The sequence below is a fragment of the Acinonyx jubatus genome, chromosome A3, assembly GCF_027475565.1.
Source record: "Acinonyx jubatus isolate Ajub_Pintada_27869175 chromosome A3, VMU_Ajub_asm_v1.0, whole genome shotgun sequence".
NCBI classification, from domain to species: Eukaryota; Metazoa; Chordata; class Mammalia; order Carnivora; family Felidae; genus Acinonyx; species Acinonyx jubatus.
Genome location: NC_069388.1, coordinates 65722710 through 65750484, shown reverse-complemented (window position 1 = coordinate 65750484; position 27775 = coordinate 65722710). Strand labels below are relative to the sequence as shown.

General features: G+C 43.6%; 1 long non-coding RNA gene across 1 annotated transcript in view; it reads right to left on the bottom strand.

Moving 5' to 3' along the window:
• The window catches only part of LOC128311192 (uncharacterized), a 52484-nt gene extending 41399 nt beyond the window's left edge, over positions 1-11085 (bottom strand). Inside the window, exon 1 of the long non-coding RNA XR_008289302.1 lies at positions 11017-11085. This is a non-coding gene — a long non-coding RNA (uncharacterized LOC128311192). The remainder of the gene's footprint in view (positions 1-11016) is intronic.
• Between the last annotated feature and the right edge of the window lie 16690 nt (positions 11086-27775).

The window sequence follows — 27775 nt, the reverse complement described above, 5'->3', positions numbered from 1 at the left end:
GTCCCCACTCTTTCCCTCTGACACTATCCACAGCCTCCTCTCCTCTGCCCTGAAGAAGCAGTGTGGAGCAGAGGGATCCTTACAACTTTGGGGCCAGGCTGATGTGGCTTGCAATGCCAGCTGTGTTGACCACTGGCTGACTGACCTTAGACAAATTACTTACTGGGCCTCAATGTCCTCATTATACAATGGGGTGAAACCCACTCTACATAGATACTGTGAGACCAAGACGAGAAAACTTACCTTAGTGTGTATCGCTGCCTGGGACCCCAGATTCCATGACTGTTACCCCTGTTTTTCACTGTCACCCAGGGCCCACATTCTTTGCTCCAATACAGATTTCTGAGACTAGGTCTAGAACTCATTCACATGGGAGGCTAAATTACCAGTAACTAAAGGATAGTGATCCTTCCAGGGGAATTTACATTTTAGCTGCAGCCCAAGGATCAGATTACAACAATTTTTTTTTTTTAAGTTGGTGTGGAGGAGAGGCTAGGCCTCCTTTCCAGCTTCTGGAAGCACCCTGCATGCACATGGTGCTCTCATGTCTGGATTCCTGGTAACCCTTCCCCAACAGCCTTTGACCTTGAGGAGCCTCCATTCTTTTTTTTTTTTTTTTAATGTTTACTTATTTTTGAAGAGACAGAGAGACAGAGCATGACCAGGGAGGAGCAGAGAAGGAGACACAGAATCCAAAACAGGCTCCAGGCTCTGAGCTGTCAGTATAGAGCCCGATGTGGGGCTCGAACTCACAAGCTGTGAGATCATGACCTGAGCTGAAGTTAGATGCTCAACCGACTGAGCCACCAAGGCATCCCTTGGAGCCTCCATTCTAATAAGTGCCACTTTATTATTTTTTTTAAAGTTGTATTTATTGAAGCAATGTCTATACCCAATGTGGAGCTCGAACTCACAACCCTGAGATCAAGAGTTGCACACTTCTTTGACTGAGCCATCCAGGTGCCCCAGTAAGTGGCCCTTTATAGATTTAGCTATGCACACCAGCTGGCTTCAAGTGGTGATGTCCGCATTCATCAGATGAACTCTGAGTGCCCCACCTGGATCAGAGCAGAAATCCCCTTAGACCTGCGTCTTCCATCTGAAAGTTGAAAATCATCCCCAAGATCCACAAGACACTTTGTGGCCCAGATCTCAGGGTTCTCCAAGGTCAGCCTGACTCCAAGATGGAAAGTAAGGAATTTCAGGGAAACCAAAGAGACCTCTTACTCCTAAGAATCATCATTGACCTGCTAGTCGAGGGCTGATAGTTCTTAATTCCAGAGCCAATGCCTTCCATTCTACAGTGGGAGAGTAGAAACCCAAAGGGGAAGGACCGAGTGGCTTCCATTTCATCAAAGATGAAGTGACTGACATCAGGCCTTTCCTGAGAGCTCATCCTGATAGCTGGGAGCCCCAGGCAGCTGAAAAGGGAGGGTACGCAGATCAAACCAGCCACAAATCTGAGCTCACTGATCACACCTCATCATCCAGTATGAGGCTGGCATTTCATCCCAACTCTTGCTTTTCTCTGAGATCTTCATTCATTCTATAAGCTTTCTGCATTCCATGTCAGTGACCAGTAACAGGAGGAACTAATTCCTCTCACCTTATGTACATGCAGTTCACCCTCAACAGCGCTGCCCTGAGCTGCTACGTGCCTGACAGGTTCAGAGATGCATCAAGGGAGCCAGGCCTTACAGTGTCTGTCTCCAGAGCAGTCCTGTGGAAGTAGGCATCACTCAGTTCTGTTTTGGAATGTCCTTCAGAGATTTTGTGCAATGCCCCAGACAGGGAACCTGGAACCTTATGCTGAGTCAGTGCCAGTTATGACCGTCTATGTTTGGACAGAGAGTTTGGGACTCACTGAGCTCTTTCCCATGCATTTCACCTCCATCCAGTGAGGAAAGGAAGGCAGGCTTAGATGGGGAAGCAGGCTCAGAGAGGCGAAGGGATTTGCCCAAGTTACACAGCTAGTAAGTAAGGGGTGAGGTGGGGCTTATTCCCAGGACTTCTGTCTCCAGATCTGGTGCATTCCCCATTGCCGAGGGAACCATCCTAGCAGCAAAGCCCAGAGCACGCCTGCTCACTCCCGTGGCATCCACCAAGAGGGAGAGAAAGGAGGGAGGTCTGGGCTGAATACGACTGTACAATCCAGTAGAAGAGTCTGCTGCATTTCCCCATTGCTGGTCATCCTTCTTCAGTGCTTCCCAGACACATGCATTGGGGTTTTGCAATGGCTCTCCCTTATAGTTGTTCATTGTGGGATTGTTTCCCTTGTGGGATTGTTTCCCTTATGGTTTGGGATTGTTCATTACTTTTCCAAGGAGACAGAGGCCTGGGATTGGGTGAGTGATTTCTCCAGAGAAGGCACTTTGCATATTAAGACTTTTCTCCACTGAAGCCTCCAAGATGGATCCAGAGGCAAGAGTCTTGATTTACTAGAGAAATAGAATCTAGCCATGGGGGCTCCAGTCCCAGGCATGAGACATTAGAGTGGCAGAAGCTCATGGTCTCCAGAGACACCACTGAATGTTTATGTATGGTTCTATGAGCACCACTGCCCTGCCACAGTCCTTCTGGAAGGGGGTGTGGGGCGTGGCTCGCCTGTTACACCATCAAGCACAAGTGGCACAGCTGACCCTATGTGTTCCTGCCTCTAATGGGCCTCCAATCTCTTCAGGCCAGGCTGGTCATAGTTACATCGGGGAAACTGAGGCTGCTTGGCAGACTCTTCTTCCCATGACATCAGAGCTGGAGTCAGGCTGACTCCTTCAGAGCAGAGCAGAGCTTTACAGAGCAGAGGATATGGCTGCTCTAGCTGGGGATGACATCTCACAAGCTCCCCGCTTCCCTAGGACCCCTCAGGGAATACTCTCATCCTTTATTTGGAGCGTTCTGAGAGCCACACTGGGATGGTGAGAGAGGGTCTAAGCACCTGTGAAGTTTGGGCAGTAAGAGAAAAACTTGTACACGTAGTATGCAAAACCTTATCTTCTAGTGGAAAAATCTATTCCATGACACCATCCTAACAAACATATTGAACAGCCTCCCTGGTGTCAGCAGGCAAGGAGTACATTCTATGGCTCTTTCATGCCTTCCTTCCATGAACATGTTCACTTAGTAGAAAAATATGTATATATATCTTTCTTACTGTTTTCTCAGAGAAGCTAGTTCACATATCCAAAACACTACAGTCTTCATGGCCCAACAAATATATTTAAATACATGTTGGTAGTTATAAATCAAAACCTTATTTAAACACATCTTCAGTAGATAAAGACGTCTTCATTTTGCATGCATATATGTTCATGTGCAAAAACCAGTTGGTCGATGTCCAGTCTATGCTGGATCAAAACAAGTCATGGGTGAGTAACAGCATGATTTAGGAGAGGGCCACTGGTCCATCTCTTCAGTGGTCAGAGATCATAAGGATTTGAGAGATGGACATGCCAGGTCAGGTCAGTTCTTGGTTACAAATGAGCCTCTGGCTGATCTTGGGTTCACATTTTCTGTCACTTAATATTCGCTAAAAAACCGAGATGTCTGTGATCACATGAGGTAAAGGGACAGGGATATAATTCACCTTGACTTCTGATCAGCCAGTATTCTTTTTTATTATCCTCTAGCAGACCTGTTGGTGCATCTCCCAGAGTCTCCAGGCCTGCCCGTGAGTGTTTCTATGCACCTTTTGCCCAACTTCCATGTGCCTTTATTTTGAACACCCCACACCAGAAACTGTCTTAGAAATATAGTCCTTTGGTCCCTCCTTTCCCCAGCTGCAAGCACCTGGGAGTTCATGCCCCCAGGGGTAGCCCATAGCCAATGATAGACCAGCATGGAAGCGAGGCAGATGATTGTTCCCAGAAGGGCCATGGCAACATCTCCTGTCGCACATGTTCTTCCAGAACTTGGTTGCTGCCCCATCAGCAGGTGGGGTCTACCTCCCACCCTTTGCTGGACCACAACACAGAATGTGGTAAAAAGGAGGCTCTAGGATTTATGAGGCTGTGAAAGGCAATACTGCTTCCACCAGCCTCTCTCTGTCTCTCTCTCCCTCTGGACAGTTAGCCATGGAACTCAGCCGCCATTTGTGAGGAGGCCCAGACCACATGGGGAAGGTATGGGTGAGTCTGCTGGTCTTGGCCTTAGCTGCAGCTGGGATGAATGGCCAAGCCTTCCAGCTACTCCAGCTGACATTGAGTGGAAAAGTGGTGAGCTGTCCCCACCAACCCCTGCCCAAATTGAAGACTCGTGAGGAAAAAAAAAAGGAGTGTATCATTGTTTTCAGCCACTATGTTTGGAGATATGCAGCCACAGATACCAGATAGAGATTGAGGTACCCAGAAGTGGGTGCTATGGTAAAGCCCACGATGTGGAGCTTTGGGAGTGGGTGGCAGATGAGGCCAGAAGGACCTTGGGGAAAGGGCTTCAAAGAGGTTGGATGGCCCTGGCGGCTCACAGCAGTACTCCGGTTCCACATGCTCTTCCAGAAGCAAGCCCCTGCCCACGAACAAGCTTTATTTCCCCTGTCTCCTGAAACATTCTGCCATTCTGCCTGGTAGAGGAGAGCATTAATACTGTCCTTGCTTATGCTAAGCCACTGTGTGGGAGGCGCAGGGTGAATCTGTCAGTTGCTCTTTTTTTTTTTCTTTTTTAGAGAGAGAGTGCTCATGTGAACAGTGGAGAGGGGTGGAGGAAGAGAGAGGGAATCTTAAGCAGACTACACAATCATGATCAGTGCAGAGCTTGACATGGGGCTCCATCCCACAACCCTGGGATCATGACCTGAGCCGAAATCAAGCAGTTGGACGCTCAACTGACTGAGCCACCCAAGGGCCCCATCAGTCACTCTGAACAAACACTTAAGCCATAAAAACATGGACGCATTACCATTCTCTTGCTGGGCTGAGGTTACTCAGAGAACACAGTTTTGGGTGGAACTTGAGATCTGCAGCTACAGACAACTAAGGAGACTTTTTTATTGACAATGTGGATAATTTGAACCCAATTACGTAGTAGCTCTGCTTAAACTTTGTGATTCCCAGTCCACACCCTCCAAACCAAGTGGTCTCACAGCCTGTGCCCTGGACTGCACCTCTCCTGCTCATCACATTTGGTCTGAGTTTGCAAACCGCCACCCCTCCCCACCCCCCAGTCCTTCCTCACTGTGTTAGAGCTCCTCTATTGACTGCTTAATGCTATTCTGAATTCTTTTCTTGTACTTCCAATCTGCCTGGGCCACACCTCTTGCATATATTTAAATCCAATTGGATTCTGAGCATCCTTCCTGTCTTTGTCTGGCTCCCACTGAGGCCATCTCAATGATAGAAGGCACAAAGATGATCCTTGGAGCATCATTTATAACAGCCTAACAATTGGAAACAGATGAAATGTCCAGTAAAGAAACTGTTGCATCTCAGTTAGGTCACACACAGGGTAAGTCAGCAAGGGGGTGGGAAGCACACCAGCAGCTTATCCAGGCCTAGGGAAGCCTAAGGGATAGCTGGGGCATGGGATATCTCCAGACAAATGCGACACTTGGGACTGGGTGGTGGACAGAGGAGCTATGACCCACACAGCTCCTTAAATCAGTGCTGACCCCACACAGCAAAGTCTGACAGCTGCCAGGGAGAAGTGAACAGCAGTGGGCAGGGCAAACCTAGGTCTGCTTCTTGCACATGTACTTGCGGGTTTTTGGAGGCACATGAGGCCAACCTCATGCCCTTGCCCAGAACTTGAGGTGCAGAAACCCAGCAGCTAGAACACATCTGCAATCTGGGTCTCCCTCACAGGGAATGGCTGGATAAACTCATTCATACTGAGGCTCAGGAATGTCTATGTTGGAAGGGCTTGGGGAGAGCAATCTGGTTAGAAGGAGAAAGGTAGCAGACATGGGTGGAAGCTGTGTCAGCATATCGAGTGCAGTGTTTTTATTTATAAATGGAGATTATAGTTCACCACCCTCTCTGACATTCTTGCAACTACCTCTATAGAGACCAGGAGCATAAAGACAACCCTGCTTTATTTACCAAAAAGACCCTGAAATGGTAGCGTTTGAGCACCAGAGGTAGGGAAAAAAAATTGGACCTGATGGGGGAGGTCCCTCTAGAGCAGAAAATCACACTCAAATCTCTCACAAGAGAATATTTTCTCTGGCGAAGTGAGCAGACAGGTTGGCAAGAGTGGCTAGGCATTGCTTTCCAGGTGGAGAAAGCCGAAAGAGAAGACCACATCGGGGCAGGCAGTGCTGTCTGGAAGTCCCAAGGGTTTTGTCACCTGATCCTCCTGTTGCTGAGTTGGCAGAAGACCACGGTCACTGAATTCTAGATGTGGTATCAATATCGGTGCCAGCCCCAGGCTGAGAACTAACCAGCCTTTGCATGTATGGGTGATACTCTTTCCTTGGAAGTGGAGGAATTGAAAGAGAGTAGGAAGACAAGTCAAGCTGCTAGGGAGGGCTGCTTCCAGCTGCTTGCACAGGGAGAGCCCCAGGCCAGGCTGGGCACAAGTAAGTGTGAGCCCCACACAGCAGGCATGTGAGAAGGGACTCAGGCTGAGATGCTGATGGCTTGACCTGGAGAACGTTGAGCAGGGACACAGCCGGAGCAGTGGAGGCAGCCCCAAGCTCTGCCTGCAGAGGAGGCCACATGCCTTGCCAGCTGTAGGCAATGCCACCAGCTCTGGTGTGCACCCACACCACCCAGCCCCGTGTCAGGCGCTGTGTGTTTTTGGGTGGGAGTAGGGTCTGGAAGAAGAGCAAGAGGGGCCTCTCTGAAATAGAGTAAATGCAAGGCTCTGGGCCGGACTCAAAGCATGAGGGCAGGGGGTGGGGTGCATTTCCCTGGCCATTAGGTATCATAAAACCTAGGTTCCGTTTAGGGCTCATTCGTTTTGATACAGCCATCTGACACATGAGTTTAAGGTACGGCACAGATAATATATCTAAAATGGCAGCATTACAATGAAAGAGCCCAGGGAAGAGAGGCTGGACATGGAAGGCCACATGTCGTATTGATTCCACTTTTACGTAATGTTCAGAATAGGCAAATCCACAGAAACAGAAAGGGGCTGGGGCGGGGGGGGAGGAGGTAACAGAGAGTGACTACTTAATGGGCGAAGGATTTCCTTGTGGAGTGATGAAATGTTTTGGAATGAGATAGGGATTTTGGGTGCACAACACTGGGATCATACTGGATGCCACTGAATTGTTCACTTTGAAATAGTAACTTTTATGTTATGTATATTTTACCACAGTTTATTTTATTTTATTTTTATTTTTTTACTACAAAGTGCTAAAAATGGAAGGGCTCACTTGTTTTTCTTGTGTGACCTTGAAGGGAACAGCCTCTCGAGCTTTAGTCCCCTTCCTCTGTACCATGAGGCTCTCAGCCCTGTTTGTCCTCCAGGAGTGGGTGTGGGAAGGGCACAGGTGTGGGCTCAAATCCACCACAATGCCCACTTGCTGTGGGACTTGGAAAGTTACTTAGGCTTCCTGAATCTCCATGTCATTATCTATAATTAGGGCTATTGGGAGCCCAGACTTTTGATGTTTAAATTAGAAACATTTTTTACAAGGAAACAAATGTTTATAAACCAAACAAAAAATATGAAGTGTGTCTGTGTGTGTGTGTGTGTGTGTGTGTGTGTGTGGCATAGATACCAGAGCTCTCATTAAGTGGGAACTCTTACTAATTATTGTCAGTTAATAATAAATTATTTTATTTTATTTTTCTTAAGTTTACTTATTTATTTTGAGAGAGAGAGCACGTGCATGCATGCACAAGTTGGGGAGGGGAAGAGAGAGAGGGAGAGAAAGATTCCCAAGCAGGCTCTGCACTGTCAGTGTGGAGTGTGACATGGGGCTCGAACTCACAAAACCATGAGATCATGACCCGAGCTGAAACTAAGAGTCGGACACTTAACCGATTGAGCCACCCAGGTGCCCCAATAATAAATTATTTTAAATAGAACTAATGAAGTTGAAATCAAGTTGTAAATAAAACCCATTAAATCTAAGGAACAGAGGATGGCTGGGTGGGCTAGAATTGTTAGCAACATTTCACAGAAACACGGGATTTGAACTGATCTTTAAGGAGCTGAGATCTGAGCAGGTAAGTGTGGGGAAGAGCAGGACAGGGCACGCATGAGCAAAGGCTTTGGGATTGGGAGCATGCTGGGGCCAGTGAGAATATTGGCCTGGCTGGAATAGAGTGTTGGGGGCATGTGGGGAAGGAGCAGATGTTGGGTTTCCTTGAATACCAGACCATGGAATTTGAACTTTATCCTGAGGATACTGGGGAGTCCCTGATGGTTCTTGATCAGGAGAGCAATTTGATGAATATAATAATATATAAAGATAAATCTAGCCCACCCCAAGCAGAAATTACCTGGAGGTGAGAGTCTAGAGGCATCCAGCCTGGCATCTACAGCTTTAACCCAGCATGAGGGGATAGGGCACAGGTAAGCGGAACTGACCAATCTTAGAAACACCCCATGGATGAATCCACACAAGTCCTTCTGGGCTCCAGACTCACCCTACCTTACGCTACTTCTTGGCTTTTGGCATCGATAGCACCGATCTGGCTATTTCTCATCTGTGGGTGTTTTCCTGGAAAAACTTAGAGTAGTGTCCAAGAAAATGATTCAAGGGACATATGCAGATCTGAGATGATGAGTCTATGTCAGGTAGGATGTTCACAAAGCTGAGTACAAGGAAGGAGCTGGCTTTCTGCAAGACAGGCTCAGCCCTGCTTCTGTGGATTTCGGTTCCAGGCTTGGGTTGGGCATGAAACACCACAGCACTTGGGCTGATCTTGGAGATCTATAGGATGGCAGCCAGAAAGGCTCACCAACCCCCAAGCGGCAGTCACAGGATGCTTTCTGGTAGGGAAAGTGGGCAGTGGCTGATACTACATGTTCATCACCACCTCCATATCCCCATCAAGTAGTCCCAGGCAGGGCAGGGGTCCTTGCTCTATCAGTCAGCCAGAATAACTATTGTTACAGACTTAGAGCTCACCTAGTAGGCAATCATCCTACGCTAAGACATGTGGGAGCACAGATACTTCTGCAGAGACCTGGACGCTGAAAGCTATGCAACTGCTGAGAGCAATCAAAGATCTAAACAGATGGAGAGATATGCTCTGCTCATGGCTCATAAGACTCAATATTGTTAAGATGTCAATTCTTCCCAAATTGTTCATTAGAGTCAGTGAAATCCCAATAAAAATCCTTGGAGGTTCTTTTGTAGAAACTGACAAACTGAGTCTAAAATTTACATGGACTAATTAAAACAGCTTTGAGAAAGAACAAAGCTGGAGGAACACTGCCTGACTTCAAGTTTATCATAAAGTTAGTCAAGATGGGTGGTATTGGCATGAAGATAGACAAATAGATCAATGGCACAGAACAGAAAGTCCAGAAATAGACCCACACATATATGCACAAGTGATTTTCAACAAAGGTGCAAAGGCAATGCAGAGGAGAAAGAATAGTCTTTTCAACAAATAGCACTTGGATCCACTGGAGATCCAAATGTAAAACTTCAATTCATACCTCTCACCATATAAAAAAAGTGGCCTCACAATGAATCACAGACTCCAATGTAAAGCCTCCAAGTATAAAGCTTATAGAAGAAAGCAGAAGGAAAACTTTGTGGCCTTGAGTTAGGCAAGGTTTTCTTAGCTAGGACACCAAAAGCATGATACAGAAAAGAAAGAAATTGATGAATTGGACTTCATCACAATTAAGAATTTCTGCTGTTCGAGAATACTGCTACAATAATGAAAAGATAAGCTACATATTAGGTGAAAATATTTGCAAATCATATATCTGATAAAAGACTCATATCTAGCATATAAAATGAACTCTCAAAACTCAATAATAAGAAAACAAGCAACAATTTTTTTTAACGGCAAAGATTTGAACAGACACTTCTCCAAAGAAGACACAGAGGGCAGATAAACACATGAAAAGATGCTCAGCATCACTGGTCATTGAGAAATGCAGATTAAAGTCATGATGAGATACACCATTATACACTGATAATAGCTAAAAGTAAGAAGACTGACCATGCCAAGTGGGGGAAAGGATGTGGAACAACTGGAACTTTCATTCACTGCTGGTGGAGGTATAAATGGTACAATAACTTTAGAACACAGTTTGTTAATTTCTTTTTTAATGTTTATTTCCTTATTTTGAGACAGAGAGTGCACGTGCATGTGCACAGAGGAGCAGCAGGGGAAAGAAAGACAGAGACAGAGGCAGAGACAGATTAAGCAGGTTCCATGCCCAGCATGGAGCCCAACACAGGGCTCAATCCCATAACCCTAGGATCATGACCTGAGCCAAAATCAAGAGTCAGACGCTCAACTGACTGGGCCACCCCATTGTTCCATAGTTTGTTAGTTTCGTATAAGTTAAACATACATCTACCATATGATCCAACCATTGCACTCTTGGGTATTTATTCAAGAAACCAAAGCATATGTCCATTCAAAGACATGTACACAAATGTTCATAGAAGCTTTATTTGTAGCAATTTCAAACTAGAAACACTCCAAATGTCCATTAACAGGGAATGGATAAACAAACTGTCGTGCATACATGTAATGAACCACTACTCAGCAATAAAAAGGAACGAACTACCAATAAAAGCAACAATATAGACAAGCCTCAAAATAGTTATGTCAAGTGAAAGCAGCCACACGAAAAAAAGCACATACTGTTTCGTTCCAGAAAATGCAACTGATCTGTACTTTGATCAGTGGTTGCCTGGGGATGGGCACAAAAGGAGGGGCAGGAGTGGGAATCACAAAGAGGCACAAGGAAACTTATGGGGATGATGTTCACCATCTTGCAGTGACATTTTCACAGACACACATGTTAGAATTCATGAAATTGTACACTCTATGTGCAGTTTGTTATTTGTAAATTAGACTTTGATAAACCTTCCGGGGAAAACACAAACCTGCAAATTCTCTGCATTCCATTCAGAGTAAAAGCTAAAGTTCTTACCATGGTGAAGCTGCATGGTTGACTGACCTCCATTCATAGTGCTGTTTCCTTAGCTTCCAGAACTGTGCCTGGAACACAAAATGAGCTAAATAAGTATTTGTTGAATGGTTGCCTGGAAGGTCCATGATTAATCTAAGTTGTTTGATAATTGTCATCAAGAATAAGTTGGGGGTCCTCAAATGATTAAACTTTGAGTTATATGACCCAGCAATTTTACACCTAGGTATGTTCCCAAGAGAAATGAAAATATGTGTCCATGCAAAAAATTATTCATAACAGCCAAAAGGTAGAAATAACCCAAATTTCCAACAGCTACTGAATTAATAAACAAAATGCAGCATATTCATACAATGGAATATTCTTTGGCCATGAAAGGGAACTGCACACTACAAGATGGACCTTGGAAACACTGCATTAAGTGAAAGAAGCCAGCCGCAAAAGAGCACATATTATATGATTCCATTTATATGAAAAGTCAATCTATAGAGAGAGAAAGGAGAGTTGCTTCTGGGGTGTTGATAGGGAGATGGGAGTGATAGCTAAAGGGTACAGGGTTTCCTTTGGGGGTGATGCAAATGTTCAAAAGTTGTAGTGGTGTTTGTATATATCTGTGAATATACTAACAACCACTGGATCATACATTTAAATGGGTAAGTTGTAGGCTGTGTAGATTATAGCTCAATAAACCTGTCTAAACATAAAGAACACAGTGGTGTATCAGGGGAAGACACAGCTATTGCTCAGAGTTTGAGTAGAGAGTGGTAATCCCTTGTTACTGTCAGTTCACCAGCATGGTTAGGACCCTATCAAGTGCCCCCTGAGAATGGACGTAGCCCAATGTATCCAGCAATAAAGAGGCTAAGGGCCCAGAGAGGGCACTGGATTTGCTCAGGTCACCTTGATGATGAGCCCTGAACAAAGATAGGGCTCTTTCTCTTGGGATAAGCAAATGAAAACATGTCGCTCTCAGCCCTACAGCTCATGGCTGGGCTCTCTCTGCTGCCTTGAGCTGGACTGAGCGACATGACGTCCCCCAATTTCCTCACAATGATAATACCTTCTATTTATACCCAACACCTCTCCTCCCAGGAGAGCACTGTGTTTTCCCAACATTGATTCACCAAGCCAGCTGCACTGAATTGAATTAAAATTCACAGCAGCTACTCACAACAAGCCTACCCCTGTCCCCTTCCTGTCCACTCCTTCATGCACTGCTGTGATGCTCATAGTAAAAGAGGCAAGTCAAGAACATCAGTCTTCTATACCCCTGCCCCACTCGAGGGAACTCTCCACTGATCCTGCTCCAGACCAGGGGTGGGAGGTGGGGGTTGTGTCACCCCAGGGCCCTTCTGTCGTGGGAAAAATCTAATGTGAGAGAGATGGGTCTTCAAGCATAACATTCCCCTTTCCATAAACATTTAAATCATCAAAACCCAAAAGTGAGAACTGCTAATGATGGGAATTCAGGCACAAAAGAGAACTATATTGAGGAAATTTTTCTAATTCTTAAAGTTATACCACATAGGCTGCTGTCTATTTTGCCTCAGCAAAAGGACAATACAGGCTCCTAATCACCATGGTCAGAGGGTTCTCCCCTGGGTAGAGCCTCCTGGCTCACTGGAGAAATGAGAAGGAAGGGGTTCATGGGCTCTACTAGCCCTTTGCCCTTAGTGCAGATCCAACTGGCCATGGTCAGTCCAGAGCCCTGGCCTGAGGGACAGAGAGCAGGGAGGGGTCCAGGAAGGAGCCTGCATTGGTCTGACAGGAATGATGGATGGATGTCCCATATGCATCGCCACCACATACACAGTCTTAGCCTCTCTGTGCCTCTATCCTGCTCTGCTGCCTGGCGCAGTCCCCAGGGATCAGAAGGAGAAGGATAATGCTGTGCTGAGGGCAGGGGTCTCCTACATGCATGCCCACTCCTGGCATTGTCATCCACAGTCAATCAATCCATCAAGAGTGAGTCCCTTTCATTCGGTGACTAGACACTGTGTGTGCCTGCCTGGGCCGCCTTCTATGGGGAAACCACATCCCCTATCCTGCAAGGGCAGATGCGGAGGGTTGGTTAGGTGAAAACCCAAGAGCGTCTCTCCAGGCAGGATGGGGCCATGGGCACAAAATCCTATGGGGCTGCAGTCCTAATCAATAGCTTTTCCCACAGAGCCTGGGATCTCAGGATGGGGAAGTGTTTAGGGGTCTAAGGACTAAATTAGTCCTCCCCATATCCCCACCCATCCCTCATCTGTCTCCTGCATCCCTTTGTCAACACCAATAGTACTGAAAGAGCAGGAGCTCCAGTGTCCATCTTTTCCACCATGGCTTTGCCCATCCCCCTCCACCCTTCATTACCAAGGCCTCTTGGTGGTACCAGTAGTCTTGGTAACATCTGCTCCTTGAGAGGACACCAAGGGATGGGGCAATGGAGCCCTAGGGATCACATAAAACCCATCTTTCAATAAGGCAGTTTACTGGCCCTTTGAAAATCAGGGGTCTGTGACATGAATAGAGCATTCCCAAACCATACATGCCTCTCCTCCCATAGACAGGGTGTCCAAGCACTGGCTTCTATCATTCATATTCCAAAGACCAGTTCAAAAGCATTAGATTTTCTATCTTTTTTTTAAGCTTACTTATTTATTTTGAGAGAAAGAGAGAGCATGCATCCACAAGCAGGGGAGGGGCAGAGAGAGAGGGAGAGAGAGAGAGAGAGAGAATCCCAAGAGGGCTCTGCGCTGACAGTGCAGAAGCGGGATTCAAACCCACAAACCATGAGTTCACAACTTGAGCTGAAATCGAGTTGGATTGCCTAACTGAGTTAATGAGGTGCCCCAAGCATCAGATTTTATGGAAACTTAAAAATATTTAGATGCTGAAAATCATTATGAAACTGCAATTAGAAAGTTGTCATTTATATCTATCGGATTTATAAGATTTGGGTAATAATAATAATAATAATAATAATAATAATAGAAACCATACATCTTACTCTGTTATAGTGCTTTTGTTGTGCCAAATACACTTACTATGTTTTAAAACAGAGTGAATGTTTGATTAGAATAACAGAATATTAGAGAGAGGCATTCTGAGGTGGATACTTAGTATGTGAAGGCTAGGCTCCATGATAGCCATTTGCATGTGTATAAAAGACAGATACACAGATAGGCACCCCTATTGCTGCTCAGCCCTCCAAGGTCGCTGGGAATGGGCATGTGGGGGCATCTAGCAATGCTGCTATTGATGCAGATGAACTTGACAGCTGTGAGCTGAGCATTTAAACAGGGAGCCACCTCCCCAGGCAGCCCCCAGAAGTTCCAGCATCACTAGGTGCCTGTTGTGGGGAGCACCTCTCATCATCTATCTGCTGGGTAGCTGCTGTTTGGAGAGTCGCAGCTGCAAGAAGGTGCTGGTGCTAATAGTGAATGGCCTCAGTAGCCAGCTCTCACCTTTCACGCACAATGGCCAGCCAGAACCAGCATGCACACACCAAGAGTGGGGACGAGGGGCCAGAGCAGGTGGTCTGGATTGTTGCTGTGCCTCTGGCCAGCTACAAAATCCCAACTTTTATGAAGATTCAGAGAAGGAAACTTTGGGAGCAAGGTGGGGTGATAGGCACCCAGCCCCAAAATGGTCAGTGTGATCATCGGCCCCTCTCATTTGACACTTGAGAAACTGAGGTCCAGAGAGAGGAAGGGACTAACTTAAGGTCACATGATGGGTAGATGGCAGATAAGACCCCAAGTGTCCTGGCCATGGCTCAACTCTCTCCATAGTCAACTGGGTTGGCATTCCCACACCTGATGATGGATGGCCCCAGAGGTCTGGGTCTATGGAGAAACAGACTATTCTACAGCCTCGACCCTAGTTGAAATTCAGTAGGGCTAAATTAGCCTGCCACCTCTCAGCACCACTCTGGGGGAGGCTGCCCAGGAGGAAAGTATGCATAGACAGACTAAGAGAAATTGCCCAAAAGAGCCTCTCCCAGCAGCTAAAGAGGCTGTTCTGGTACATGGCTCCTCAGGGGTGTTAGGGGCAATGGGATGTGGCTCCTCAGCAGTGATCATTCCTGGGTGTCAGACCATCAGAGTCACCAGCCCCGCAACAATTCCAGACCAGTGAGGACCATTCTCCAGGAGGCCCTGGGAACAGTAAAGGGGACAGCCTTGGCATCTCAGCTCTCCTAGAGTCATACGGGACAATAAAAAAGGGAATTTTATTCAGCTTCTGTGGAAAAAGAATCTGACAATTCCTCAGAAAGGTAGACATAGAATGAATGTATGACCCAGCAATTCCACTCCTAGGCACACAACCCAAAGAGTTGCAAACAGGTATTCAAATAAATAATTGAACAAGTCCATGGATGTTCATAGTGGCACTACTCACAATAGCAAAAAGTGGAAACAACCCAAGTGTGCATCAACAGGTGAACAGATAAACAGAATGTGGTATATCCATACCACAGTACACTATTCAGCCTTAACAATACAATGAAGTACTGACATATACTAGTGTCAATGAACCCAAAAAGCATTATGCTAAGTAAAAGAAACCAGTCACAAAAGTCACAAGTAGTATGAGTCCATTTATATGGAATATCCAGAACAGGAAAATCCATAGAAACACAAAGTAAATTGGTGGTGGCCCCCTTAGCAGGCTTGGCCACATGCTGGCTTCTGGACCCTCTATTCAGACATTATCCCTAGAGCTAGTCATTCCCATCAAAAGTCCCAGGTGTAAGTCTCATTTGCCTGAGCCACCCCCATGGCAGATGGACAGAGTGCACTGCTTGGCCAGGCTGGGTCTCACCATCCCCGTGGTGGGGATGGGGTAGGGTGGGGGTGAACTGCATAGGACCTTCCCCACCCAAACCAGAGGACTGGATGGGCAGAAACAACAATGTCCACTCCAGGACAACGAAAGGCGTGACTTCTCATGCCCTTCTCTTTCTTTCTCCTCCTCTCCTCCTGCTGACACACAGCATGAAGGGAGTAATTTCTGTGTAAGCGGACCTGATTGTAGGTCTTGGGTTCCTTGGTACAGTCCTAATTTTTAGTTGTCTGTCCCGATAGCACATTTGGATGAGACCATGTGTACTAATTCCAGATTTAAAAACATGGTTGGCATCCCTCACAGCCCCACTGACTATGTGGAGCTTTCGCTAATCACCTCTTTGACCACTGAACATCTTTGCTCTACCAGGAATGAGCTGACCCTCTGGAGTTTTATGTCAATGGTAAATAGTAGATTTGGTTCCAGGAGGATAGAGCTAGTGAGAGAGACAAAACAAGAATACCTTTTCCCCTTGCCTCTTCCCTCCCTGGGGGCTGCCATTTTTCTCACACAGCATCCAAGTACTCCTCTTATGGACCTCATTCTGCGATCTGTGGCCTACCCCAGGATCTTCCTTCCCCACTCTCTCTGTGCACACAGGACCCCTAGCGCCTCCACTGGTGATGATTGACCAAGGAATATATCCAAGAGAAAGCATTCATTCCAGGAGGTTTCCATCCTCTGAAGTGGGGAATGACCTACCCCAGGGACCCTACCCCTGTCCCCACTCAGATCCTGTGCCTGGATGAAGGAATACTGCAGGCACTGGGCTCCTCCAGAAGCAAGGAGGTGGGAGTAGGGCAGAGGGAGGGAGAATGTGGGTACCAGGCCCTTTGTCTGGGCCTGAGTCAGGCAAGCATCCAACTTATACTCAGAATCTGCTGAGTCTCTACAATGCTCTTTTTAAAGAATTAGTGCTGACCCCCATGTCAGGGAACTAAGGAAGCCACTGCCTACTTACTTGAAAATTTAATTAACCATCTCTGTCTAGCTCCTTGCCTAAGAAACAGGACACTTCTCTCTAGAGGACAAGGGAGATGATTTGCAGTCTTTTTGAAATGTGGAAGGAATCCAGTGTGCTGGAGAAAAGGACAGGAGGCTAATGAAGAATATAGTTCTGGAGTGTGCTCCATAGGGTGGAGAGGCAGGGAGCTAGAAAACAAGGCTGACCTCTCCACCTTCACTCTGCTCAGCCCACCTAGCTTCACTATGCTCCCTGCTAGCTCCTAACCCCTTAACCAGCCTACCTGGCCAGTTCACAAACATTCTAAAACAGTACTCTCTGAAGAAAAAAAAAAAAAAGCCTGTGTAATAGAAAGCCTTTTGCAATCACAAATTAACCTTCTGTGGGATCCCTACTAAATGAAGAATTACCTCTGTGAACTGTGTTCTCCATCATGAATGTTTTAGCCAAAACTCTAAGTTTGCACTGATTGCCTGTCCCATGAACCACACAGTTCTGTGGACTCTATTTTTGGATGGACTCTGGAACGAGGCTGCCTGAGTTCAAGTTCTAGCTCTGCCATTTGCTAGCTGTGTAACCTTGGGCAAATTGCTAACCTCTATGGCTCAATTTTCTTATCTATAAGATAGGGAATAGTAATACCTACCTTATCGTGTTGTTATGAGGACTGAAAGTATTAATATATCTAAAGCATTTAGAATAATGCTTGTAACATAGAGCCATGAAAATGTTAACTTATAACAAATTACTACTGAAAAGAGGTGGAGAATGGATTTGAATAGGAACCAGCAGTATCCTTTAGAAGCCAAACCCAAACATTTACTGATATTTTAATGGAGAAGGGAAAGGTGAAGAAAAAAAACAAGAAAGAGGGAAGAGGGGGAGCCTAAAAAATTCAGGAAGACCTGCCAATGTGAAATTCAGCTTAAATTGAATTGGGAGGGCACTATATAAGCAAATGAAATTCTCTCCATTGATAGGTAGGTAGGTAGGTAGGTAGGTAGGTAGGTAGAGCAAGTCAGCCAATAGGGCATGCTGAGTCTACAGAGCATATGACTCTTGATCTTGGGTTTGTGACTTCGAGCCCCATGTTGGGTGTAGAGATTACTTTGAAAAAGAAAAAGAAAAAAAATGATTAATGACAGCAATTCTCTATGGATAATGGGATGGAATGTGTGGTGTTTTTTTTTTTTTTTTTGCTTTATTTAATTTTTCAATTATCCTATGTTAATCACACATTACTTATACAGTTTCTAAAAACTTATGTCAAAATCCACTTGGGACAATACATGGATGGTCTTACCTATAGAACAAAAAAATCTGGGTCAGTTTTTAAAATAAAATTTTAAGATTTAAAATTTAAAAATTAAGAAGTGATTTGGCATTGGAAAAGAGGGCTTGTGAAGATGTTTAGATAAGGACCCCACAGATTTCAGGATGGACAAGAGAATTAGGAGGCAAGGAGTTGTCCCCAGTGGCCTCATGGCAACCCCTCACTCTAGGATTCTGAACTTTATTTCCAAGCTCCTTGTAAACAGATAGGCATCAGTGGCTTCATTAATCCTTGAGCATCATGCTACATAAAGATGACAGCACACTCTTCACAAAGACAGATATGGAAACAGGTACACAGGGAGGTTTTAACACGGGAGCCTGTTACTCTATACCCAATATGTTTTTCATTTGTCCCTTGTTTCCTCTGCAGATACAGCTGATCCACCACCACCACCCCTGCCCCACGCCACCTCAGTGTGGTGGTGTATATGGGGAACCCAAAAGTTTGTCATAAAATTAACTTCATTAATCCATCTGAGTTGGATATCTGACACTCACCCTGGAAAGAAAACACCCTGAGGTTTCACAGGGTCAGTTATTACACGCACTCAAGGTGTATTAAAAGGCTAACAGGTCAGCCAATGAAGTCATGGATTATAAAAGACAGAGGATCTTTCCTTTATGCTTGCCACAAATGCTCTTTCCTGCTTCCACACTAGTACTCAGGTCAACTTTCCTGGCTGGGATGTTCCCTTTGTTTCAGTCCATCTGACCTCTACCCACATTCTGCCTGCTACCCAAAGCTTCTTCTGACTCCTGCAGTCCTCACCACAGGCTCCTTTTTCTGATCTGTGATTAGCACCACACAGCTCCTAACTGTATCTGCTGTGTCATAGTCCTTACTGCTTCATATACATGTATCTTGACTCCTGAGCCAGGCCTTAAGCTCTTGCAGGGAAAGCAGAGCTCAGCACATGTGTGAGCATGCATACATACACTTCACACCACATCATTTCACATCACATCACATTGTTTTTTACCTGATAGGTTCTCAGTAAATATCTATTCATTATTTGGGAATATACCAGGAGGCAGCTAAACAATCATAGACATTCTTAACAAGTTCACTTAGGAGTCTTATGTACCAATTACATATTGTCTATAAGAGACTCACTTAAGATCCAAAGACACAAATAGATTGAAAGTAAAAGGATGGAAAAAGACATTCCATGTAAACAGCAACCAAAAGAGAGTTGGAGTGGCTATACTCCAGAAAAAATGGATTTTAAAGAAAAAATTATTATAATAGACCAAAAAAGGACATTACATATTGATAAAAAGGTAAATCCATCAAGAAGCTAAAATAGTTATAAACATACATGCACCAAACAACAGAGCCTCAAAATATATGAAGTAAACACTGACAGATTTTAAGAGAGAGATGAGTTTTATGGTAATAGCTGAAGACTTAAATACCCACTTGTAATAATGAATAGAAAATTTAGACAGAAGATCAGTAAGAAAATAGAGGCTTATTCAGTCTAAAAAGAACTCCCTCCTCCAAATGCTAACTGGAAAGAAAAGGAACAATATCACCCCTGTTATTGCAAGGACCTCTGTACCATTTGTGGCATTGCTTATCTATCACTGCTCAGACACACTTTACCATGACTTGGCCACCAAATCTGCTCTCTTCTCAGGTCATAAGTCCAGGCTTAACCAACTCTCGCCTTCAAATCCCACAGAGTGCCAGGGAGATGTGCCTAGGGAGGATCTGGCATCAGTTATATCCTCCGCTACCAAAGCATTTAGACACTTGTCCAAGCCTAGCTTCCAGTCCAGCTCCTCATCCTCAGAATAACTGTATTTCAAAGGGTCCTTTTCCAAGCTTCTGGGCTGTGGTTAGACACTGCCCACTACCCTTCCTCAACAAGCCTCTTTGACCTCAAATTCAGGGAAGACAAATCAGATATCTTTTGCTTCCATACCAGAAAGTCCTGGGTGAAATTGGTTCACTCCTCAGTCACCAGCTCTCTAAAACACAGGATGGGAGGAGGCAGTGACTGGCTGGCTCAGTCGGAGCATGGGACTCTTAATCTTGGGGTTGGGGGTTCAAGCCCCATATTGGATGTAGAGATGACTTTTAAAAATAAAATATTTTTTAAAAAAGATTTTATTTTTTGGGTGTCTGGGTGGCTCAGTTGGTTGAGTGTCCAACTTCCGCTCAGGTCATGATCTTGCAGTTCTTGGGTTTGGGTCCTGCACCAGGCTCTGTGCTGACAGCTCAGAGTCTGGAGCCTGCTTCGGATTCTGTGTCTCCCTCTGTCTCTGCCTCTTCCGCACTCTCACTCTGTCTCTCTCTTTCTCAAAAATAAATAAACACTCAAAAAGTTTTTTAAAGATTTTATTTTTAAGTCATCTCCGCACCCAATGTCAGGCTTGAACTCACAACCCTGTGCTCAGGAGTTGCATGCTCCACTGACTGTGGCAGCCAGGTGCCTCCCCCCAAATAAAATCTTAAAAAAAATTTTAAATATGGTGTGAGGAAATTTTTGCCAAATCATATAAAACATAAAAGGTCTTCTTTTTCCCTAACTCCAGGACAATTAAGGGAGGAGGATTTCTGTAATTGCATATCTCAAGTGGTCCTATACAGGATAGAGATGATCAGCTTCTCCAGATTGTAATCCTGTGAATATATATAAATATATATTATATATATGTTATATATATAATATATAATTTATATCTTGCTACACAACTAATTGCCAGTGAGCAATAAATAATAGAAGAGTTCTGAGATCAGGAAGATCAAAGAGATTTGCAGGCACCCAGGACATACTGAATTTGCTACTTGGAATACAGAATTTTTTATGAGAATTTTACCAACACAGATTAATTGTTAAGAGAAAATATTTTCTGGGGCAAACTCCTATTCAAGTTTAAATTCATAATCAACTTTCTCTTTAGAAGGAAGATGGCTGGGCTCACCGTGTCCTGCTGATCACTTAGATTCCACCCACACCTGCCTAAATAACCCAGAAAACCACCAGAAGACTAGCAGAACGGATTCTCCGGAACCAGGCATAGACAAGAGGCCCATGGAAGAGGGGCCCTTCCCGAAACGGATCACCAAAGGAAAAGCGAGCTGAGCCTGCCCCTCCCGCCCCTGTGCACCTTGCTGATCCACCCCAGCTAATACACCAGATCCCCAGCACCACAAGCCTGGCACTGTGCAAGTAGCCCAGACTGGTCACGCCACCCCACTCCACAATGAAATCCGCCCCTAGGAGAGGGGAAGAGAAGGTACACACCAGTCTGACTGTGGCCCCAGCAGTGGACTGGGGGCAGACATCAGGTCTGACTGCGGCCCCGCCCACCAACGCAAGTTATTCAAGACAGCACAGAGGAAGTGCCCTGCAGTTCCACACTACTCCAGGGACTATCCAAAATGATGAAATGGAAGAATTCCCCTCAAAAGAATCTCCAGGAAATAACAACAAACGAACTGATCAAAAAGGATTTAAACAATATAACAGAAAGCGAATTTAGAATAATAGTCATAAAATTAATCACTGGGCTTGAAAACAGTATAGAGAATCTATTGCTACAGAGATCAAGGGACTAAGGAACAGCCAAGAGGAGATAAAAAATGCTATAAATGAGCTGCAAAATAAAATGGAGACAACCACAGCTCGGATTGAAGAGGCAGAGGAGAGAATAAGTGAACTAGAAGATAAAATTATGGAAAAAGAGGAAGCTGAGGAAAAAAGAGATAAAAAAAATCCAGGAGTATGAGGGGAAAATTAGAGAACTAAGTGATGCACTAAAGAGAAATAATCTATGCATAACTGGTATTCTAGAGGAGGAAGAGAGAGGGAAAGGTGCTGAAGGTGTACTTCAAGAAATAATAGCTGAGAACTTCCCTGATCTGGGGAAGGAAAAAGACATTGAAATCCAAGAGGCACAGAGAACTCCCTTCAGACGTAACTTGAATCGATCTTCTGCATGACATATCATAGTGAAACTGGCAAAATACAGGGATAAAGAGAAAATTCTGAAAGCAGCTAGGGATAAACGTGCTCTAAGATATAAAGGGAGACTGATAAGACTCGTGACGGATCTCTCTACTGAAACTTGGCAGGCCAGAAAGGAATGGCAGGAAATCTTCAATGTGATGAACAGAAAAAATATGCACCCGAGAATCCTTTATCCAGCAAATCTGTCATTTAGAATAGAAGGAGAGATAAAGGTCTTCCCAAACAAAAACTGAAGGAATTCGTCACCACTAAACCAGCCCTACAAGAGATCCTAAGGGGGATCCTGTGAGACAAAGTACCAGAGACATTGCTGCAAGCATGAAACCTACGGACATCACAATGACTCTAAACCCATGTCTTTCTATAATAACACTGAAAGTAAATGGACTAAATGGGCCAACCAAAAGACACATGGTATCAGAATGGATAAAAAAACAAGACCCATCTATTTGCTGTCTACAAGAGACTCATTTTAGACTTAAGGACACCTTCAGATTGAAAGTGAGGGGATGGAGAACTATTTATCATGCTACTGGAAGTCAAAAGAGAGTTGGAGTAGCCATACTTATACCAGACAAACTAGACTTTAAATTAAAGGCTGTAACAAGAGATGAAGAAGGGCATCATATAATAATTACAGGGTCTATCCATCAGGAAGAGCTAACAATTATAAATGTCTATGTGCCAAATACGGGAGCCCCCAAATATATAAAACAATTACTCACAAACATAAGCAACCTTATTGACAAGAATGTGGTAATTGCAGGGACTTTAACACCCCACTTACAGAAATGGGTAGATCATCTAGACACACGGTCAATAAAGAAACAAGGGCCTGAATGATACATTGGATCAGATGGACTTGACAGATATATTTAGAACTCTGCATCCCAAAGCAACAGAATATACTTTCTTCTCAAGTGCACATGGAACATTCTCCAAGATAGATCACATACTGGGTCACAAAACAGCCCTTCATAAGTATACAAGAATTGAGATCATACCATGCATACTTTCAGACCACAATGCTATGAAGCTTGAAATCAACCACAGGAAAAAGTCTGGAAAACCTCCAAAAGCATGGAGGTTAAAGAACACCCTACTAAAGAATGAATGGGTCAACCAGGCAATTAGAGAAGAAATTAAAAAATATATGGAAACAAATGATAATGAAAATACAACAATCCAAACGCTTTGAGAGGCAGCAAAGGCAGTCCTGAGAGGAAAATACATCACAATCCAGGCCTATCTCAAGAAACAAGAAAAATCCCAAATACAAAATCTAACAGAACATTTAAAGGAAATAGAAGCAGAACAGCAAAGACACCCTAAACCCAGCAGAAGAAGAGAAATAATAAAGATCAGAGCAGAAATAAACAATATAGAATCTAAAAAAACTGTAGAGCAGATCAACGAAACCAAGAGTTGGTTTTTTGAAAAAATAAACAAAATTGATAAACCTCTACCCAGGCTTCTCAAAAAGAAAAGGGAGATGACCCAAATAGATAAAATCATGAATGAAAACGGAATTATTACAACCAATCCCTCAGAAATACAAGCAATTATCAGGGAATACTATGAAAAACTGTATGCCAACAAACTGGACAACCTGGAAGAAATAGACAAATTCCTAAACACCCACACACTTCCAAAACTCAATCAGGAGGAAATAGAAAGCTTGAATAGACCCATAACCAGTGAAGAAATTGAATCAGTTATCAAAAATCTCCCAACAAATAAGAGTCCAGGACCAGATGGCTTCCCAGGGGAGTTCTACCAGACGTTTAAAGCAGAGATAATACCTATCTTTCTCAAGCTATTCCAAAAAATAGAAAGGGAAGGAAAACTTCCAGACTCATTCTATGAAGCCAGTATTACTTTTATTCCCAAACCAGACAGAGACCCAGTAAAAAAACAGAACTACAGGCCAATATCCCTGATGAATATGGATGCAAAAATTCTCAATAAGATACTAGCAAATTGAATTCAACAGCATATAAAAAGAATTATTCACCATGATCAAGTGGGATTCATTCCTGGGATGCAGGGCTGGTTCAACATTTGCAAATCAATTAACATGATATATCACGTTAATAAAAGAAAAGATAAGAACCATATGATCCTGTCAATCGATGCAGAAAAAGCATTTAACAAAATTCAGCATCCTTTCTTAATAAAAACCCTTGGAAAGTCGGGATAGAAGGAACATACTTAAACATCATAAAAGCCATTTATGAAAAGCCCACAGCTAACATCATCCTCAATGGAGAAAAACTGAGAGCTTTTTCCCTGAGATCAGGAACACGACAGGGATGTCCACTCTCACCGCTGTTGTTTAACATAGTGTTGAAAGTTCTAGCATCAGCCATCAGACAACAAAAGGAAATCAAAGGCATCAAAATTGGCAAAGATGAAGTTAAGCTTTCACTTTTTGCAGATGACATGATATTATACATGGAAAATCCGATAGACTCCACCAAAAGTCTGCTAGAACTGATACATGAATTCAGCAAAGTTGCAGGATACAAAATCAATGTACAGAAATCAGTTGCATTCTTATACACTAATAATGAAGCAACAGAAAGACAAAGAAAGAAACTGATCCCATTCACAATTGCACCAAGAAGCATAAAATACCTAGGAATAAATTTAACCAAAGATGTAAAAGATCTGTATGCTGAAAACTATAGAAAGCTTATGAAGGTAATTGAAGAAGATATAAAGAAATGGGAAGACATTCCCTGCTCATGGATTGGAAGAAAAATATTGCCAAAATGTCAATACTACCCAAAGCTATCTACACATTCAATGCAATCCCAATCAAAATTGCACCAGCATTCTTCTCGAAACTAGAACAAGTAATCCTAAAATTCATATGGAACCACAAAAGGCCCCAAATAGCCAAAGTAATTTTGAAGAAGAAGACCAAAGCAGGAGGCATCACAATCCCAGACTTTAGCCTCTACTACAAAGCTGTCATCATCAAGACAGCATGGTATTGGCACAAAAACAGACACACAGACCAATGGAATAGAATAGAAACCCCAGAACTAGACCCACAAACGTATGGCCAACTCATCTTTGACAAAGCAGGAAAGAATATGCAATGGAAGAAAGACAGTCTCTTTAACAAATGGTGCTGGGAGAACTAGACAGCAACATGCAGAAGATTGAAACTAGACCACTTTCTCACACCATTCACAAAAATAAACTCAAAATGGATAAAGGACCTGAATGTGAGACAGGAAACCATCAAAACCCTAGAGGAGAAAGCAGGAAAAGACCTCTCTGACCTCAGCCGTAGCAATTTCTTACTTGATACATCCCCAAAGGCAAGGGAATTAAAAGCAAAAATGAACTACTGGGACCTTATGAAGATAAAAAGCTTCTGCACAGCAAAGGAAACAACCAACAAAACTAAAAGGCAACCAATGGAATGGGAAAAGATATTTGCAAATGACATATCGGACAAAGGGCTAGTATCCAAAATCTATAAAGAGCTCACCAAACTCCACACCCGAAAAACAAATAACCCAGTGAAGAAATGGGCAGAAAACATGAATAGACACTTCTCTAAAGAAGACATCTGGATGGCCAATAGGCACACGAAAAGATGCTCAACGTCGCTCCTCATCAGGGAAATACAAATCAAAACCACACTCAGATATCACCTCATGCCAGTCAGAGTGGCCAAAATGAACAAATCAGGAGACTACAGATGCTGGAGAGGATGTGGAGAAATGGGAACCCTCTTGCACTGTTGGTGGGAATGCAAACTGGTGCAGCCACTCTGGAAAACAGTGTGGAGTTTCCTCAAAAAATTAAAAATAGACCTACCCTATGACCCAGTAGTAGCACTGCTAGGAATTTACCCAAGGGATACAGGAGTACTGATGCATAGGGGCACTTGTACCCCAATGTTGATAGCAGCACTCTCAATGGTAGCCAAATTATGGAAAGAGCCTAAATGTCCATCAACTGATGAATGGATAAAGAAATTGTGGTTTATATACACAATGGAGTACTACGTGGCAATGAGAAAGAATGAAATATGGCCCTTTGTAGCAATGTGGATGAACTGGAGAGTGTGATACTAAGTGAAATAATCCATACAGAGAGAGACAGATACCCTATGGTTTCACTCTTATGTTGATCCTGAGAAACTTAACAGGAACCCATGGGGGAGGGGAAGAGAAAAAAAAAAAGAGAGAGGTTAGAGTGGGGGAGAGCCAAAGCATAAGAGACTCTTAAAAACTGAGAACAAACTGAGGGTTGATGGGGGGTGGGAGGGAGGGGAAGGTGGGTGATGGGTATTGAAGAGGGCATCTTTTGGGATGAGCACTGGGGTTGTATGGAAACCAATTTGACAATAAATTTCATATATTTAAAAAATAAAATAAAATAAAAATAAAAAATTACTTGAAAAATTAAAAAAAAATTTCTCTTTAGCACAGCTAAACTTTTCCCAATTTTTCCTATTTTTTTTATTTTAAAGAAATCATGTTCCTTGGGATCAGTTCTTTCCTATTTCCATTTTTTCAATAAAAATTTGGTCAACTAGTTGTAGGTGTATTTTTAATAGCTTTATTGAGATGTAATTCACATAGTATACAATCCACCCATTTAAAATATACAATTTGATGCTTTTTAGTATATTCTCATAACTGTGTAATCATCACCACAATTTTAGAATATTTTTATAACCCTCAAGGAAACTCCTATACTCATTAGCAGTAACTCCTATTCCTCCTCAATTCCTTGGCTTTAAGCAACCACTAAGTTATTTCTATCTTTATGGATTCTCCTATTCTGGACATTTCTTATAAATGAGATCATACAATGCATCATCTTTTGTGACTGGCATCTTAATACTTAATACTTTCAAGATCCATTCACGTTGTAGCATGTGTTCAGTACTTCATTCCTTTTTATGCTTGAATATGTCATTGTATGGATATATCCCATTGTACTTATCCATTCATAAGTTGATGGACACTTATGAACTTGATGGGTTGTTTCCACTTTTTGGCTATTATTGATGATACTGCTATGAACATTCACTGACAAGCTTTTGTGTGGATATATCTTTTCACTGATCTTGGATATATACATAGAGTAGAGCTGCCAATTGGGTGCAGTTGACCTTTCCCAATTTTCCTGGTTTACATTCCTGTCATTGTGTTTTCTTTTACAAATGGCAGCAATAGAGAAAAAGAGAAGACCTGTGCCCATTCAGATGTCTTATTTGAAGTTCTCAAGGGCATAGCAGAATCAAATAATCTTAGGATTGAAATGATGGCATCAAAGTGATTGGGTCAAAATATCCCACAAAGGAAAATTTTTCTGGAAAAAAGTTCTAACCTGAGCTGAGCTGTATATTTGAAGAGCTGGAGAGGAGGAGAAAGAAGATGGCACTCTGGCAGGGGCCATAGCATTAACAAAGGCCTGATGACTGGGCTGAGTATGGAGCACTTGGGGGATAAGCAAGATGTAGTAGAAAGAGAGCCTGGAATGATTTGCTGGGAATCATATCATCAAGGGTTTGAATAGCAGGGTTTTAATATCTTTGGGGGACCATGGAAGACTGTGGTCTAGGGACATTAGTCAAGTGATCAGATCAAATGGCACGGGCACAGCAATGACTGGCAGA